Source organism: Pseudophryne corroboree, chromosome 7 (assembly GCF_028390025.1).
Source record: "Pseudophryne corroboree isolate aPseCor3 chromosome 7, aPseCor3.hap2, whole genome shotgun sequence".
Classification (NCBI taxonomy): domain Eukaryota; kingdom Metazoa; phylum Chordata; class Amphibia; order Anura; family Myobatrachidae; genus Pseudophryne; species Pseudophryne corroboree.
In genome coordinates this window covers 134950303-134968604 of record NC_086450.1, presented here as the reverse complement: position 1 = coordinate 134968604, position 18302 = coordinate 134950303, and the positions used below count along the sequence as shown (strand labels likewise).

The 18302-nt window shown below is 41.2% G+C and overlaps 1 long non-coding RNA gene across 1 annotated transcript in view; it reads right to left on the bottom strand.

The window, feature by feature from the left end:
- Positions 1–9868, bottom strand: part of LOC134944799 (uncharacterized) — a 283767-nt gene extending 273899 nt beyond the window's left edge. The window contains exon 1 of the long non-coding RNA XR_010181955.1: positions 9787–9868. This is a non-coding gene — a long non-coding RNA (uncharacterized LOC134944799). The remainder of the gene's footprint in view (positions 1–9786) is intronic.
- Positions 9869–18302: the final 8434 nt, after the last annotated feature.

The following is an 18302-nucleotide window of genomic DNA, read 5'->3' as shown; positions in this document are numbered from 1 at the left end:
TTACCTGGGTTACTGCAACCCGGAACCCGTTCACAGTGTAGGGAGAGGCGGGGGAAGAACTTTATGTGCTGCAGTTTCATATCACAGGCGGAGATCAGGTCTTCCATCCTCATTTTAGGAGTGATGTCACCTGGCACTAGACATCATGTAATGTGGGCGCAGTTTGCTTTCACACTAGTGCAACTTGATGGGGTGCCCGGGGCACACGAGGCTTCACGTCTACTGAAGATGTACAACAAGAGTCCCTCTACCTCTTTATAATTACCCTTTTCATTAAATAAAACACCAGCTCATGCCATAAAGTACTGCTTCCTTATTGTATTATTTAGGTCTTAAGAGTGATAAAGAGAGAACATTGTTTTTCATTTGGCAATGCGTATTATCTGCTCCTTTGCTGAAGTACGAGAGGAGCAAGATGTGTCCTATTAAAAACTATCACAAAAGACTTGCAAGAGAATCTTCACTTCCAACTCCTCCACAAACCTAGTGCATAACTTGCAAGAAACACCTGCAGCCTACCTAGTCCTCAGGTTACCCACTGATATTTAATGGTTTCTAAAACCTTACTTCAGTTTTTCTCCTAAAAAAAATACTCAGTTAAACTTCATGTATAACTAAAGTCATGTGAGTGAGGGGATATTAGATTTGTCTATATTGTGTATATTATATACACCCTTTGTAGGTTTGCATTGGACATAAGGCACCTAAAATGCACTTCTCAGGCAAAGAGAAACTGGAAAGTGTGAAATGCGCTTCATTTGAAATATAAGAGGCAAGGTACAGGTTCCACCACAAGGTCACATCACTCAAAGTAAAACTGTTTTGCTGAGTACACACTTGTACATATATCTGCAGATAGATCTACAGACTGACCGGGTAGCATGTTGTGCATACACACTGACCGATCTGTCAAGACTGACGTCATGAAATGGGCGGGCATTTACATGGCCCTCCCAGTTGTGCTGTCAACCACCACCGGCGTCTACAGCAAGTGTAGTGTCTGCAGCACGATGCACCAATACACCGTTAGATATATTGGCCGTCGGCTGTGCTGCAGGGCTGACACGGTATGTCTGTGAATGACAGCATTCACAGACATATCGTTGGTACGCACTGGCCGACGGGCCAGCGATATATCGGCCAGTGTGTATCCAGCATTATAGGTTATTACAGTAGTTCCCAAACGGTTTGCCTAGGCAGCCTGGGGTGCCGCGAGACACTTGCAGATGTGGTCCAGGACCAAAACAAATTATTTATGGTCAAAGTGATTGGCAAAACCAATGCTAGTGTCTGGCAATCATAAAATATTTAGAAAATTAGAACCACAACTATGTCCACCAGCACATAACTAACCCTAAGGGTGACAGGTAAGCACAATTGACTTAATATATATATTTTGTGTGCCTTGAAAAAATTCTGATGCTCCAAGACTTCCAAATATTTAAGTAGAAAACTAGAACACCCCCTAATACATTATTTTCCTGTCTATAAAAGCTATAAGAACTTCTGATGCTTATATGAATGTAATCCTTTTAATCCAGATGCAGGATTACGAAAAATAAATATCTAAATTTAAAAAATGAATAAAAACATGGGATATGCAGGAGCTGTAGAACTGCAAGATAGTGAGTAAAACCATCAACCACCTGGACAAGCAGATCACCTTATTCAGGTAAATGGTTATACTGTATGTCTGCTGTAGGATTAAGGGCCCTTAGTGGAGAAGGTCAAAGGAGTTCGAATCTGAAGCTGGAGAACTGTGGAAATAAAAATGCACAAGGCGCTGCACAATTGATAAATATGCGGAAGGGACCTGGTTGATATAAAGAGGAGTGTTTACATTCACTGAACTTCAGTTTAGGTGTGTTTCCCTGTGGTACAATAGTCTAATCTGTATTATTTTAGACAGCACATTTTTTGTCAATGTGTAATGGTGCCCACACACGGTGCGATTCTCGCATGCTATTTGATCTTTTTAGTTCAATTAGCATGGCGTCTAGTTCAAATCGCACTGTGTATTGTCCCTTGCTATGCTATGTGCGCTCCTGTCTAGTCCATATCTCAAGGCAAAATAGTATGCACAGGCAGGTATTTTTGTACTACATCGCATACCTTACATTGTAGTGTATTCAAAATCGGATGTAATTCAAATAGCATGTACTTCAAATAGCATAAATCCAAATCACATAGCACACATTGTATATGCTAAAATCGCACCTAGCACAAATAGCATTGTGTGTTGTCCCCATAAGAGACATCAAAGTGGGTGGATCTAGACTCAGACAATTAGAGCATTACAATGTTTGCAGTAGGCAGTTGATTCGCTTGTATGACAGGAGCAGTTTCCCTTTATTATTATCCTCACTTCAGATCACAGAGAGACTGAGACCAGTGCCGGCGGTACGGCATACCGGTAACAAATTCCCAACCGGTACAACGTACCGCCGGGCCGTCCACCATACCTGCATCCCGTTGGCTGCTATGTGAGGGGAGGAGAGCGCAGCGCCTCTCCCGCCCCTCAATTCTCTGTGTGCTGTCCGGTCTCCGTTGGCAGGGGGTGAATCACAATAAGACACCGGTTTGCTAGCCAATCAGAAAATGCGGACCGGCAGCCGCAGCTCCTGATTGGCTAACGAACCAGCGCCTCATTTGAGATACCTGCCGCCGTAGCTGCGGAGACCGGACTTCACGACCATTGAGGGGCAGGAGAGGCGCTGCGCTCTCCTCCCCTCACACAGCACAAACGGAGGCAGCAGTGAGCAGGGGGAGGGGGCACTCCGGGGCAATGTATATCTGGCATTTGTGGGGGCATTTGTGTATCTGGCACTATTGGGGTCATATGTGTATAGGCACTATTGGGGTCATACGTGTATTTGGCCCCCCATATGTGTATCACGCCCCCATTTTCATTGGCCATGCCCCACGTGGTATTTGGCTACAGCCACATTTGGGTGCGCGCGCACCCACACTACCTAGAAGACATTTTTTCTAATTGCACCACTGGCTGAGACACTCCCAATCCGAATGCAATGCAGAGGATCATGTACTGTAGTTGGGCGATTATTTGCTGATTAGGTGCTGGTGTGATTGGAACAGGCGGCATCAGAAAGTTGGCACCCATAAATGAGCCGTACACTGGCTGTTTATGGGAATATCAACGCTGGCTGCGTTCACAGACGTACAGCTGCAAGCATAGGAGGCCATGGGAAGGAGACCCTGCCCCTGCCATTGGGCTTCTGCAAGTTTTGATGGTGGTGTATAAGGATGCACAAATCGTTATTACAGTGCACATGGATGCTAAAAGTAGGGTCTAAGTCACTCATGAATGCACACAACGGTAGGACTTTGTATAGGCAATTGCATAAACTCGCAGACGTTTGACCAGCAATAGACGCTGCTATGTTCACTTTTGCGCACACCAGGGCACTTTGTGTTCCAAAAACCTTACTGCTCAGAGGTCTATTATTTTATGTGAATGAAAACATTCAAAAACAATATTAAGTAATACTTATTGCTTGCAGAGGAAACCGACATTTTTTTAGTTGCACAAATCTTCAAAAGAATGCTGCCTGTTCTGTAGACGATAGTAGCCTATGAACCCACACCATGCAAACATTATGCAGAAATAAAAGTTTCCACATGATTTACATAACTAGCCTAAGTAATAAAGTGTAAAAGATTGCACTATCAGAGTAATCTCCTTGGTTAGGCAAGCTAACACTGCAGTTCACAGTCATCAGATATTTCAATTGGACTTCAGTCTGGACCAATTTATCAAATTCCAAAAAAACTTGGCCCCCAAGTTTAACTAATTTAACTAACACCATCTTCAAATGACATTTATCATTGTATCTAGTTGCTACAGTATCGCTGGAGAGGGGTCTTTGGATCCCTTTCCAGTAGATGCAGACATCTAGAAAGTGAACTTTTTCACTGAAAGGCTTTTCGATGAGAACAAGCAAGAATTAAAGCTCTGATAAATAAATATGAATTGTTTTTTATATGAGAAAAAAATATATATACAGAATAGATAATATATCGGCCCCTTAGTGATACGTCTCAACAATGTCACTGGTTCCTTGTATATCAGTAGAACATATTCTTACAAATTATTGATTGTGCCACCAAAATATCTACCCCAACACGCTTGTCTGGACTGTGGAAGTTCCGAGACTAGGACCCAAACATGGTCTCCATTTTTGGTGTCCCAGATTAGGGACCTTATTCAGTAAGAGTAGCAGATTCTGCTAAGCAATCCCATGCTGTGGGCCACGGTCGCCCATCGCAGGGCAAGGCAACCCAGCATGCTACCCGCCGCCCACCAACTGTGATCATGCACTAATTGCGATCGTGCAGCAATTAGAGCGTGGTTGCTGAAACTATGGAAGTCTCCTGTCAGCGCAACCTGGCTGCGACGGCAGGAGTCCCGCCGCCATTTTTTTTTTATCAGAGTGGCTGCATGTGCCAACACGCAGCCACCTCAAATATGCTGTCGACACTCCCGTTTCCCCAGTGCCACCCCAAAAGCGATCCATCACATCAACTGCTCACGCAGGACGGGACCTGCGCACAGCGGGGACTTCTCAGAAATTGCAGTTGCATCGTGTTTGCAATGCGACCTGAATTAGGTCCTAAATGCATACATGCAGAGTGCAACAACAGCTATGGTTCCACCTTGCACCTTGATTTGCCCAAGTGTGCTTAGATTTCCAGGCAGTGTACAAGGATGGCAGCGTTTGCAGAAGCTTTCACAAGCAAACAGGCCTTGGGCAGAGTGAAGGGGTTCCTAGTAGAGTACAGAGCAGGTGCTGTGCCTAAGTTTCTCCTCCTGAAAGAACTGAATTTTGCACCATCTTAGTGATAGCGTCTTCTAACCTCATATTATACTTTTAATGAGGCCAGTTCTGCACCTTTATGTTGCGCTTCAGCAAAGTTATAGCAAGCTTCATACAAACAAACAGTGCTACACCCCACATACCATCACTCTCATAATATAATATAATCCACAACTGAGACCAAACTCTTAGGTATAAGACAGAAATTATTATTTTGTTGAAAGGGGTGGTACTAATGTGGCTGGAGGAAGGACTTTGGCATGAAGAATACACCTCAACAGAAACCCTACAGTGTACCAGGCAAACTAATGTTGGAGAGTAAATGACCTCCTGGGTTGGCATTAACTCTCGCAGTGCCATCACATTGCCGACGTTCACAATTTCAGCACTAAAAATCAGGAGGTACTTCAGAAGGGTGGTCTTCACACCCACTTCAGAAGTGGCTACTTGAGATGCATGGGATGGGACCCCTACATCCCAGAGGAAAGCGATCCCGGGCCAGGCCAGCCCACCCTTCAAGTATAAAGGTAAGTGAAGAGAGTTGCTATTTAGTATTTTTCAAAAATACTATTAAAAGGAATGTAATTAGCCTTTAAAAAAAAAAAAAAAGAAGTAGTGCGTTTTTCGTTTCATATACATAGACACACAAATGTCCCTGGTATACAAGACATGTAGTTATGCTAGTATACAGGCAATCTTGCTTAAGTGTACTGTATACGTGTATCTATCAATTAGTGACCAGCGACAGGATTTGGTTCCATACAAATAAACCAGTTACGGAACCAGGCAGTTAGGAGGAATGCCAATTATAAAAAGAAAGTTTTTAAGTCTCTGGAGATTACAGTATACATTTTCCAATATACACACATAATATTTATTTTATTTTTTAGAATGGCCGCCAGTAAACCCTATCAATATGACTGTGAGAGAAAGCCAGAGGAAACAAATGGTAACCAATGCAAACAGAAAGAGCACATGCAAACTGCACACAGTTAGAGCCCTCTTTGGGAGCCAAACTCTATGCCCCAGTGCTGTGAGACTGGAAGGCCAACAGCAGAGCCACAGTTGCACCAACATGGAGACCCTGCTAGTGTTACTAGTATCATTAATACACAGGCAGATTACAAAGGAAGGTGGTGTTTTTATGTTAATCAGACTGTGTCAATTCTGAAACCAGGAATTTAAGAACTGGCTTGAAGCTTCCCAGATAAAAGAAATGCCCTGTACCGATTGGAGAATGGGTATGGTATGCCGGCTGCCAGGATCATGGGCGGTCAGCATACCGACACCGATATCCCGGCAGCGAGAATGCCGGTGGGGGAAGGGGAAGGGTGTGTGCGCGCAATTGAATATTGTCTTGTCACTTTAGATGGGAGATTGGGTGTGAGAGTGTGAAAAAAACAACTGAATTCCCCCACTAGAGCTGACATCAAACATAACTGACAGACTCTGCTTTTATCATTTCTGCTTTTTGTCCTTTTTTTTTTTTTTTTTTATACTAACCGTTCAAGAGCTGCGAATGGCTTTGGTTGTTTATTACTAGCATGTGAAGAAATATTTAATAAAAACTTACTGTTTATTTTATAAAACCTTACTGTTTATTTCATAAGCTATTGTGTTCAGCAAACACAAAATACAACACAATACGGAATCTGCATGTGACAGTGCTGTAGCCTATTTAGAACAGTCTTGCAGCAGAAGTATTATTTATTTATTACCAGATATTTATAAAGTACACACACACGCCTAAGCACTTTACAGATAATATTTGGCCATTCACATCAGTTTCAGCACAAGTGGTGCTCACACATACACATACAATACACTAGGGGTCATTTATTTTGTTTATCTTTAAAAAAATATATATTATTTTCTTCTTTTTTTTGGGGGGGGGGGGGGGGGGGGATCCAATGAATCTACCAGTATGTTTTTAGAGTGGGGGAGGAAACCAATGTAAATGTGAGAACATACAAACTCAACACAGTTGCTGCCTTGGGGAGAATCAAACCCATGACCTCAGTGCTGTGAGGTAAAGTGCACTATGGAACCACTGGAGGCTTCAGAGGACTGGCGAGTGTGAATTCAATATTAGTGAACTTCCCCAATACTAGATATTTGTGGTTATTATACAGACACAGGCAGTTAATTGAAAATTATATATTGGTTGAGATTAAAGTAACTTTGAATATTCATTTTTATAATCATAATGCTCAAATATTATTCATACAACTGATAGAGAAAACTCTGAAATATATGATTAGAAACTAATGTACGGGGAACAACGAACTAAACAAGTATTATTTATGTATTACAGTATGTGTGTTTTTTCTAGTGGCAAGGCTTATTATTGATGAGCCGTAGAGTGTTTTATAAAGAGCTGCCATGTGACCGGTAGAACTTTTTATTAGACAAAAAGTAGCTATTGTTCAGGAAACAATTTTAAGAACAGTGAAGCTGATTGTCCTCCCTTTCCCACATGGGCTGACAAGCCTGGTGTAGCCTGAGGTAAGACTGTGTTTTTTTAAGAAATCTTGCATACAACACCCTGCTTTAAATTCTGATTTCTCAACCACACATCAGATTAACCAGTGCATTGCAAGCAACTAATAAAAATAATGGGGACAAACGTGGATACTTCTGTCAGAATACAGTTAACCATTTCCCTTACTGTGAGGGGGTCTGGGTTAATTATTTCACTATTAGTGGACTAGAACATAAATACTTGCCTAGTTAACCCTAGCAGTGGGAAGTATTGAGATGATAATGTTTAATTATATATATATTATATATATATATATATATATATATATATATATATATATATATATATATATATTACACACAAACACACACATTACACTCCATAAAACGTCAATGCTAATACAACCACATGACAGACGACATGAAATAACTGAGTCATGCATTATACATTAAATAATTCTAGGTCAGAAGTAGGAAGAGATAAGTTATGTGCAGCCATCTGCAACATGCAAGTGGATACAACAAATTTGCATAAAAATTACATCAAACTAATTATCTGTATCTTAAGTCATAAGTACATTTGTTTGCAACAAACATATTTAAGAAAAAGCACAAATTAGATGCCACCTATGTCATACTATTTATACACCTGTTGTGACGGATTTAGGACATACTAGTCCAGTTGGAAAAGGTATTTTCAGCAGGAAAATTTGCTTCTAATAAAAATGAGAAACAAGATGCAGTATAATAAAATTATATGAAAGCAAAAGGTCTAAAATAAACCCCTCTGCTGTAAACTTTAAATAACATCACTGTCTGCTATGGCGCATTCCAAACTTTGAGCCTTATAAATATTTGAGGGGCCGTACAATCTGTCCACTAATCTGCAACATACAAAAAAAAAAAAAAGTATATTATATATATTTATTAAGATATCCTGAGAATAAAATTATACAAGATGGCGAGTAGCTGGTTGTTTAGAGGGCAAGGGAAAAAAAAATAAGGAAGATGGAGGATATTGTTATATACACAAAGGGATAAATTTCAACAACTCGACCAGTCGGCAGCTGCTGTTCTGTTCAAGAAACACAAAAGAGTAGGAGAGATGAGGAGGGCAGTGCTGGAAGACAGATCAGATGCTCTACATACAGATCTCTCATCCACCCCCCAACCCGAAACTTCCTATTAATTCACATTACCCTACTGGCACCAAGCCTGGGACTTGTATGGTGTTGTTGCGGTTATTTTGCCAAAAGATCACTTTATAGGTAGGCTTACCTCACTTAACCCCTGAGATACTATATGTGCTGGGCATGCAAAACAGAAGGTGGGGTTACATTTTCGGCAACACCCCCTTTAACCCTAGGATGTGCAGCTTTAAAAAAAAAAAAAAAAAGCTAGGTATGAATGGGACATTTGGGGGGTGTCTGGACAAGCCAATCGGCAGCATTACCAGTTTACAGTTCCTGGCAGATGTTCCTGGCATTGAGTTTCAAGGCATATGGGATTTCTGAAAACCGACTTACACTTAAATACTGCACTAATTCTCTCAACAACAGAAATAACCCCTGAGACCATATAATTCATTACTAAGCACGATACTCACTGCAGCCATACAGGGGGATAGATAGATAGATAGATAGATAGATAGATAGATAGATAGATAGATAGATAATTTATGTAAATAGCTGTTCGATAAAGGGTTAAAGTGGCCAGATTTGTGCAATCTCATAGGGGAACCAATCTCTTGGGGTTATATCCCCCCCAGGTGCATAACCCAACCCCTTGAGAGCTGGCCGGGGTAGGAAGGGTTAAGGGAGGAAGGAGAGATGTTTGGGTTCCTCTTACCTTCCTGACAGGCACCCCTGGGAGGGGCAGAGAGGGCCCCAGCAGCTGCAGCAGCAGCAGCAGCAGGGACGGTACAGGGACGGGGACTCTGCATGGGGACTCTCTCCAGCTGGCAACATCCGTTGTGGGGGGGAAGAAATTCAAAACCCACCCGAGGGAGCCAGGGGATTCCGGGTGCAGTAGCCCGGGGGGAGGTGGGAATACGGAGCCCCAGGGGGCTGTGTGTGGCAGAGGCACGGGAGGTGCGAGGTGGGAGGTACGGGTGCAGGGAGGGGGTGGGGAAGAGGCTGCCCCTTTCCATCTAGCAAACTTTGACTGGAACAGTGAGGGCAACCCCGACCCGGGCACCCCCTGGCACAGCCCCTCGCTGCCCTATTTACCACCACCACCATCCGCCCCCCTTACGTGCGGTGTACTTCCCTGGGCAGCGCAGGAGGGCTCACTGACTCTCCCCCCACCCCCCCAACCAGGGAGCACAGGAAGCCCCCTTATCACAGCAGCAGCCCTCCCCAGCTCTGCTGGGACCCCACATAAGTAAGTACCCCCCTCCCTGGTGTAATATCAGCTCAGCACCCGCACACTCACACACTACCCCTGCTGCATCATCCTAGTGAGCACTCACCTTCAGCACAGCAGTGCCTCGGGGGTCTCCTCCTCGCCAGGAACCCAGGAGGGTGAGCAGTGTTTGGGGAGAGGTGATGGAAGGTTATCTGCTGTCCTCCTCCCCTCCTCGCTGCTGTGTGTGTGGTGTCTCCAGGAGAAAGGACATAAAGGAGGAAGAGGGTGTAATGTGCTCCCTCTATGTGTGTCTGTCTCTTTAGTTCCTTGCAGCAGATTGAAGGAGATTCTTCTCAAGGTTTTTATTCAGCTTCACTTCAAGGCAAAGCTTCATCAGGAACCAAAAGTGACGTCAGCCAGCAGCTCTCTAACAATGAAACTTGCTGTTTAAACAGGGAGCCCGCAAAGAGGGCGAAAAGATGCCTAATTTCTGCTTTTCCAAGTTTATCTGTCTTATTTACAGCACAGCCTTCTGTAAGGGCAGAGCATTAGATACCCTGTCCTGCTGATCTGTCATATAGGGGGGCTAGGATATGACATAACGTGTAATCATGCAATGAAAAATGTAGCTTACCATCCTGCAGAGCTATCCCTATTTATTTCTCACCATGGATTTTATACATTATCACTTTTTGTTTTCATCCTATTTTGTTGTGAAAGGGAGTTATGTATCCTCATCTTAGTGGTCTATGTGGTTTTTTTATTAACATTTACTTATAGCGCCAACAAATTCTGTTGCGCTTTACAGTTGGGAACAAGAAGGTAATAACGGACAGAGGTAGGAGGGCCCTGCTCGCAAGCTTAAAATCTATCGGAAAATAGGCATTTGGTACATGAGGATATGTGCTACATATTGCAAATAATAAAAAAAAAAAAAACAATAACAAATGAAAACTTTGGTTTCATCATTTTGTCACTCTAAGATAAGAAAGCAACAGAAATAGGAGAAAAAAAATGATCAGAAGTACATAATTGGGTTCCAAAACGCTCTTCATTATAAACAAGGATTGCACTCTGGCTGTTTTTATGGCTGCTCTGTGTAAGTGATATTGTGGAGGAGAAAGCAATGAAGAGAATAAAATGAAAGGTCGCAGAGAGAGAGGAAAAAAACAAGGATCAGCAGAAAAAGCTGAGGCTGGTTTGAGTAATGCTTTTTAAGTTGATCACATACTGTCCTATTGTCTGTATTAATGGTGTGTACCTGCCAGACCGGCTATAAATATAGTAATAACGCTTTAGTTTCTACCAAAACATGAAGTAAAACCCTCCTCCAGTTCCCTGTCTCGCTAACTGGCTCTTCCTAATCCATCCCTTGTGCAATTTAGTGAAATAAGGTCACACACAGGCAGAAGTACCTCCCATTTAAAACCTTTAAACTTAATACACGTGGTTAGTTGTATGTTTTTATTTTTGAGTTCGCATTCATGTTAAGCCAAAGGTTAAAGTACACTAAAATAGGAGGACTTGTCTAATTTATTCACTAGAGGGAAAAATTGCACAACAATCCAGTGTATAGAAATAAGAAGCAAATAAAACAAGATTATAACGTGGAGAAATGTCTGCTTATTTATATAAATAAGTGTAAAATAACCTCTCTAAACCTCATCATGTTGTTTTCTGTTTGGCTTTGCACATTGACTGTGATTTTAATTGTGCTGGAGGATCTTCATTAGTATTAACACATGGGGAGATTTTGCAAAGCTCATTCATTAGAAAAAAAAGAAAAAAAAATGCCTAGCAGAGGAGGTCTTTTGCATGCAATGAGAATGTCAGTTACCTCGGTCATTTTGTAACATAAGTGTAAGCACAATGATTGCAATGCAGAAGAGTGGGGGAAGGGCAAAAAAAATCCTGTTTTAATAGGGTCCTTTGAAAAGAAAGATTCTCATTTCCTAGTCAAAACAAGAAGGAATCTTAAATTCTAGTGTATCTGGTGCATCCGACGGAAAACAACATTTGAAGAATTACATATATTTGGAATATATATATATATATATATATATATATATATTCTTTGTTTTTATGTCCATGAAAAGTGCTCACATCTTAGCAGCATCTGTGCTTGCATTTATTGATTTTTTTTTTTTTTTTTTGCTGCCACATTCCCGGAATACAGATTTTAATCATTTCAGTACACCACACTCAGTAATTTCATTAAAAACTGGAACCTTCCAGCCCTGGAAAAGCATTTAATTTCAATGACACACAATTCCTCTCTTAGTAGCAAAACTGTCTCAGCAGTAAAAAGCTGGCCTAAGGTTCAAATGCATAATTTAATCCTGAGTTTCCATGCTTTGAATTCCTTTGAAGATATAATTTGAGTAACTACCTAATAACTTTAATAGAGACAACGCTTTTTGTTTTAATATGTCATTAGCGTATATTTAATTAACTCCTAGGCCTGTCTCTGTATGTATTTCATTGGGTCAGTACTTTGCTAACCTCCAAATTTCGTAATAATCTCCCAAAAAGAAACCTAAAGACCGGTCGAATATTTGTCCATAGAATTGGTTATGTCTTGTGTTTGGAACATGTTACATTACATACTAAGGTGGCATCTTAATAACAAATTACGATTTGTGGTCAATTTGCTCTGAACAAATTTTGATTGGGAAGGCCTATTGGGGATCCTAAACTTCGGTGACAGAATTTAATGACTTTAAGGGGGAAAATGTATCAAACCTTCTACAGAGGACAAGTGTAAACTTATCTCCAACTACAGTATATTTTATATTGGGATTTATGCTGTTTTCTAATTTTCTATGTTAATGTTAAAACCTCACCCCAAGTTCACTTTTGATAAATGTTGACGTATCGTGCCAAACCTGTATTAAAAGAAAAAAAACACAATTTAAATAGCAAGCAAAATTGTTGGTTTAAATTGAGGTTGAGTGTGTTAGACCAACCAAAATTCATTGACCTATAAATTTGTGGAGAGTTGTGACCGCTCAGCTCACCTCAATTTTTTTTTATTTATTTTTTTACGTAAATGTTACAAAATTTCCTTGAATTTCCAACAATAACAAACTCTTTCTTAGTTGTTTTTTTTATATCAAAGCAATGTGTGAAATAAAGTACTTTATATAAGTAAATATCTATTTCAAGATTTTTTAATAGCAACTTTTTAACATTGATAATTCACATATGATATCAGGTCTACATTGTCTTCTTTTACTAAACTTCCCTAGGCCTATATAAAAATACTCTGTTAATAAATAACAGTATATTAGTATCCCGGAACATTATACATTATGGTTTTAGCGAATATCTAATAAAAAAATAAATATATATATATATATATATATATAAAACAGCAAAATACTTTTAACTGTAACACTATCCAGTCTGTTTATGGTTAGGAATTGATAGAGAGAAAGAGATTACTTATTATAATTACATATATCAAAAGAACGTTGGATGGTAAATTTACTGATATACTTTTTTTTGGGGGGGGAACCCAATACAATAATAAATATGCTGTCAAGGACAATATTGATTTTGACCCTCAATAGCAATTAAAAAGAAGAACCAGACATATGGTTCTGCAAATAGAAGCTCACACATTTGTGATAAATGTAAAAAAAATGATAACGTATTTATTCTTGAAAGCCTGAAGGGGGTTGCAGTCGATCAACCACTGCAATGGTCAAAACAGTGTACTAAAAGGTACAGGTCTTATGGGCCCTACACACTGGAAGATAACACTGAACAATATGAACGTTTTCATTTATTAATGAACGAGAACTCGTTCATATCATTCAGTGTGTTGACACCAACGATGAATGATGCGCGGCCCCGCGCTTGTTCATCGTTGGTACCCCGTCGCTTATGCATGCAGACCAATATGGACAATCTTGTCCATATTAGCGTGCAGGGCTATGGAGCCGGGTGATGGGGGGAGTGAAGAAACGTCACTCCCCCGTCACCTCTCCCCCGCCGCTGCGCCGTTCCCCGACCGTATCGGTCGTCGGGCACCTCGGCAGAGCATCGCCGAATGTGTAGGGCCCTTTAGAGTATAAAGAGAAAAAGGTAATTTCTTCACTGAGGGGGAAATTAATCAAAGCTTGGAGAGGGATAAAGTGGAGAGATAAAGTACCAACCAATCAGCTCCTAACTGTCATTTATCAAACACAGCCTGTAAAATTAGTTAGAAGATCATTGGGTGGTACTTTATCTCTCTTCACTTGTTCTCTCTCCAATCTTTCATAAATCTCCCCCTTACTCCATTACATATGTCCCTTTGAGTGATATGTATTATGGATCCATTCACTCTAAGCCCATACCTAATATTAGGGATAAGGCAACCCTTAAAGTTCCTACCCTAAACCCCTGGTTCAAATTTGAAGACAAGACAAAAATAGTGGAAAAACATCACAAAGACACCCACTACGACTATAGGGCCTGATTCCTTGACACAGCTAATTCTGTTCCTCCCACAGTGTTTAGCTCTCAGAGATACAGAACAGAATCAAACACACGGTCTGTGGAATTCAGTGGTCATTCCTGGGATTTACACGGGGGTGACTAAGCAGATATTGGTGTAAGTGGCTGCGCCCAAATATGCACAACCGCTTAAACAAGATGCAATACTCAGACAGAGAAACTGAATCTGCCACAGGGCTATTGCATGTTTCCATGGCGCATCTAAAGATGCACCGAGCCAGATCTGGACCGCCGCAAGACACTGGGATATTACAGTATTCACAAAATCAGCAGCTGCATTAGCTTAAAGACACAGACATGGCTGTGTCAGAAGACGGGGACAAACACACGCATCTACATGTAACTCAGAATGAGGCTCATAATGTGTTTTCCAGTGATCACATTCCAAAATGGAACTAATATAAGCTGTCTGTAATCTAGTATAACAAATTTTATAGTCTTCCTTTTCATAGTAAAATAATGGTTTCTAATATATTTTACTGGCTGTGACAAATCCAGAAGAAGGACCATAAATAAATGTTCTGCACGTTTGCATTATTTGTCGCATATTCATTATTATAGTCATTACCATAACTAGCCTTAGTTCCACTTGTACATCATTTATGCAAGATTCTGGTTTTCTGCATGATAGATTTAGAGTGACACATCTGAATTCTGGAAACATGTCTGGAGCCAGCAAGGAAGGTTCTACAAACACCTAGGGGTTATATTTTGTAGATGCAAAATCAAACATATAATATCCCCGACCTCTTGTCTTATTTTAAACTCTCTGTAAGATGTTATAGCCCCATGTATTTGGCTGGTGACATGAGCAGTTACACTGCATTCTAAAATATGATTTAGCAGATAATATGACAGGCCTCAGCAGGCAGCAGCACAATCCTGTTTAAAATACAAAGCAGATGCATTACTGTAGTTCAGTATACTGACCTGCATATTGCATGGATTTACTGACCTTGGTGATTACCAGTCTAGAGCATGCTTTCCAGCTGTTGTCGAATGGATACTCCCATAGTCCTTTGCAGGTAAGCCTTTCATGCTCTAAAGAGGAAGTAGAACTTTTCATTGTAAACCAAATGTCAGTCACCTATTTCCTAACTCAATGGTATCTCTTATGGAACTAAAGTCCCTGGTCCTGCTTTCATTCTTTTTTAAATTGTTAATTATTTTTGTATTTTTTGTTTAACTTTGTACTGATGAATTCCTCTGTTGTCAGAAATTGTCTCTGTTTGGCTCTTAAATATAGAATGTCTCTTATTAAATCTAAAAATAAAATCATTATATGTGTCAGGGCAGAGACAGGCAATACAAACTGTTGTGCAACTTTTTATACAGGCGGTGATATCAACTTATGGTTCAGTCAGATTGCCTCAGATAACTACTGGAATGGTGAGTGCTATGATCACTATGTTTTGTATGATTCTGGCGGTCGGGATCCCGGCGTCGGTATTCTGACGCTGGGATTCCGACCGTCAGGATCCTGACTACATCCTGGGGTGGCACTGACGCTGCCCAGCGACCACTGCATTTGGCTTGCAGGGTGCCTAGAATGGAATTCTGTAGCCAATATCACTGTTGCAGAGACCTACCATGCACCCTGCAGCAGGGGCTAGTTGGCAACTTTTAGCCTGGGGGTCAGACTCAAGCAAGTGGCCCAGCTTTTCACAGGGAATGCAATGCAAAAATGGCCCTGGAACACTTAAATTGCACTGGCCCAGGGGGCAGATGGCACCCTACTCCCCTGCCCAGCCAGCCCCTGCCCTGCAGACCTTACAGCCTCCCGGAGTGTACTGAGAATGCCCTGGGCAGTGCTGTACTTCCCGATGCTGGTGGCCCCTCGATGTGACATCATGTTGTCACATGTGGAGGGGGCAGGGCCGGCACAGGGCTCAGTGCTGTACTTCCTGGTGCTGGTGAAGGCCTCAGCGTAGCATCATGATGTCATATATGCAGGGGGCAGGGCCGGCACAGGGCGCAGTGCTGTACTTCCTGGTGCTGGTGAAGGCCTCAGCGTAACATCATGATGTCACGTATGCAGGGGGCAGTGCTTTTCTCTATGAATAAAGGTATTGGTACGCAGAAAAAAGGTGCAGATATTTACTTAACATCAAAGTTGAAACAAGATTTTTAGTAGCTTCTTTACTCTATACAAGTCTGCTCTGCAGACACTTATTTTATTCATATATTAAATAATCTTCCTAATTTCTTCCTTATTCTATAATTAGTTATAGAAAACAAAAATGATACAAAAATAAAAGGTGCCGTTACTGTGTACCATTGAGTGTCACCAGGAAGAGTAATGCCCGTAGACTACTTGAAGGGTTCATGACACATTCTACCCAATTTATCCTAACTACAGTCACTTGCTTTTTGACTCCAGCTTATCTATTTTACATTTAATTGACTTCTCACCATCGCTTCAGAATCCCAGCCATGAACCATTAAATGTAGTGTCCTGGAGGTCCATGCTGATGTGTCACAGCTGATAACTGTTACTGAATGTCCAAAAAACAGACAGACCCTTTGTGCATGTGGCACAATACTGCCATGTAACAATTTTAAGTTGGCCTGCCTTAAAGAAGATTGGTTTTACATAAGACAATATATAAAGTAAGGACATTTAAAATACAATTTAAGAGCACATGTGTAGTTGTGTACATATGCTCTTGTAACAATTATTTTATTTTATATGGTGGTAAACGTTGTGCATGAAGAAATGGGATGTGGGAATAAAAAGCAGGTTGCAGTGCGGTTGGATTAGATAATGTAGAGGGGTACCCCTCATTTACCCAGGAGTGATTATTCCTAAAAACAAGTTCATGGGGAATATTTCCCTTTCCAGGAGGTAATACACCACTAGGGGCTAGATAACCATCTTAGAAAGTCAATGTCAGAAAAGGTACTAAGAGATAGGGAGAGATTTATTCAAGCTTGGAGAGAGACAAAGTAGTACCAACAGTGACATAACTAGAAAAAAAAAAAAAAATCCTGATTCATGCTCCTTACATTATTTGTCATTATTCCTCCTTATAGTAATGCCCCTTACACATTATGCCACACGCTGCAATGGCCCTTAGACATTATGCCACACACCGTTATGCCTGTGACACATTATGATACACACTGTAATGCCTGTAACACATTACGCCACGCATCACAATGCCCGTTATACATTATGCTACACACTACAATGCCCCTGAGATATTATACCACATACAATGCTTGTGATACAGTATACCACACACCGTTATGCTTGTGACTCATTATGACAGACACCGCAATGCCCGTTATACATTATACCACACACTGCAATGCCCCTAAGATATTATGCCACATACAATGCTCGTGATACAGTATACCACACACCGTCATGTCTGTGACACATTATGACACACACCGCAATGCCCGGTATAGATTATACCACACACCGCAATGCCCGGTATACATTATACCACATACCACAATGTCCGTGATACATTATGCCAGACACCGCAATGCCCGTTATAGATTATGCCACACACCGCAATGCCCATTACACATTAAGGCCTACAGTAAGGCTTCTAATTACTTTTAAATTACCTGATCGTTGCCATGGGTTTCATGATCTTAGTTCCATGCACGGTGCCAGGGGTTTTCATGCTCAGGGTGTCATGCTCGTTTCCAGGGGTTTCATGTGCTTGGTGTTATGCTTGTTGCCAGAGGTTTTATGCGCTGGGTGTCATAGAAACATAGAAACATAGAATTTGTCGACAGATAAGAACCACTTGGCCCATCTAGTCTGCCCCTTTTTTTTCTTTTACATTATTTGTATCTCTAACCTTATTTGATCCTTATTTCTTTGTAAGGATATCCTTATGTCTATCCCATGCATGTTTAAATTGCTCTACTGTCTTAGCCTCTACCACCTCTGATGGGAGGCTATTCCACTTGTCCACTACCCTTTCTGCAAACTAATTTTTCCACAAATTTCCCCTGAACCTCCCCCCCTCCAGTCTCAGTGCATGTCTCGTGTCCTATTGCTTCTCTTCATTTGGAGAATGTTTCCCTCCTGGACTTTGTTAAAACCCTTGATATATTTGAAAGTTTCTATCATGTCCCCCCTTTCCCTTCTCTGCTCCAAACTATACATATTGAGAT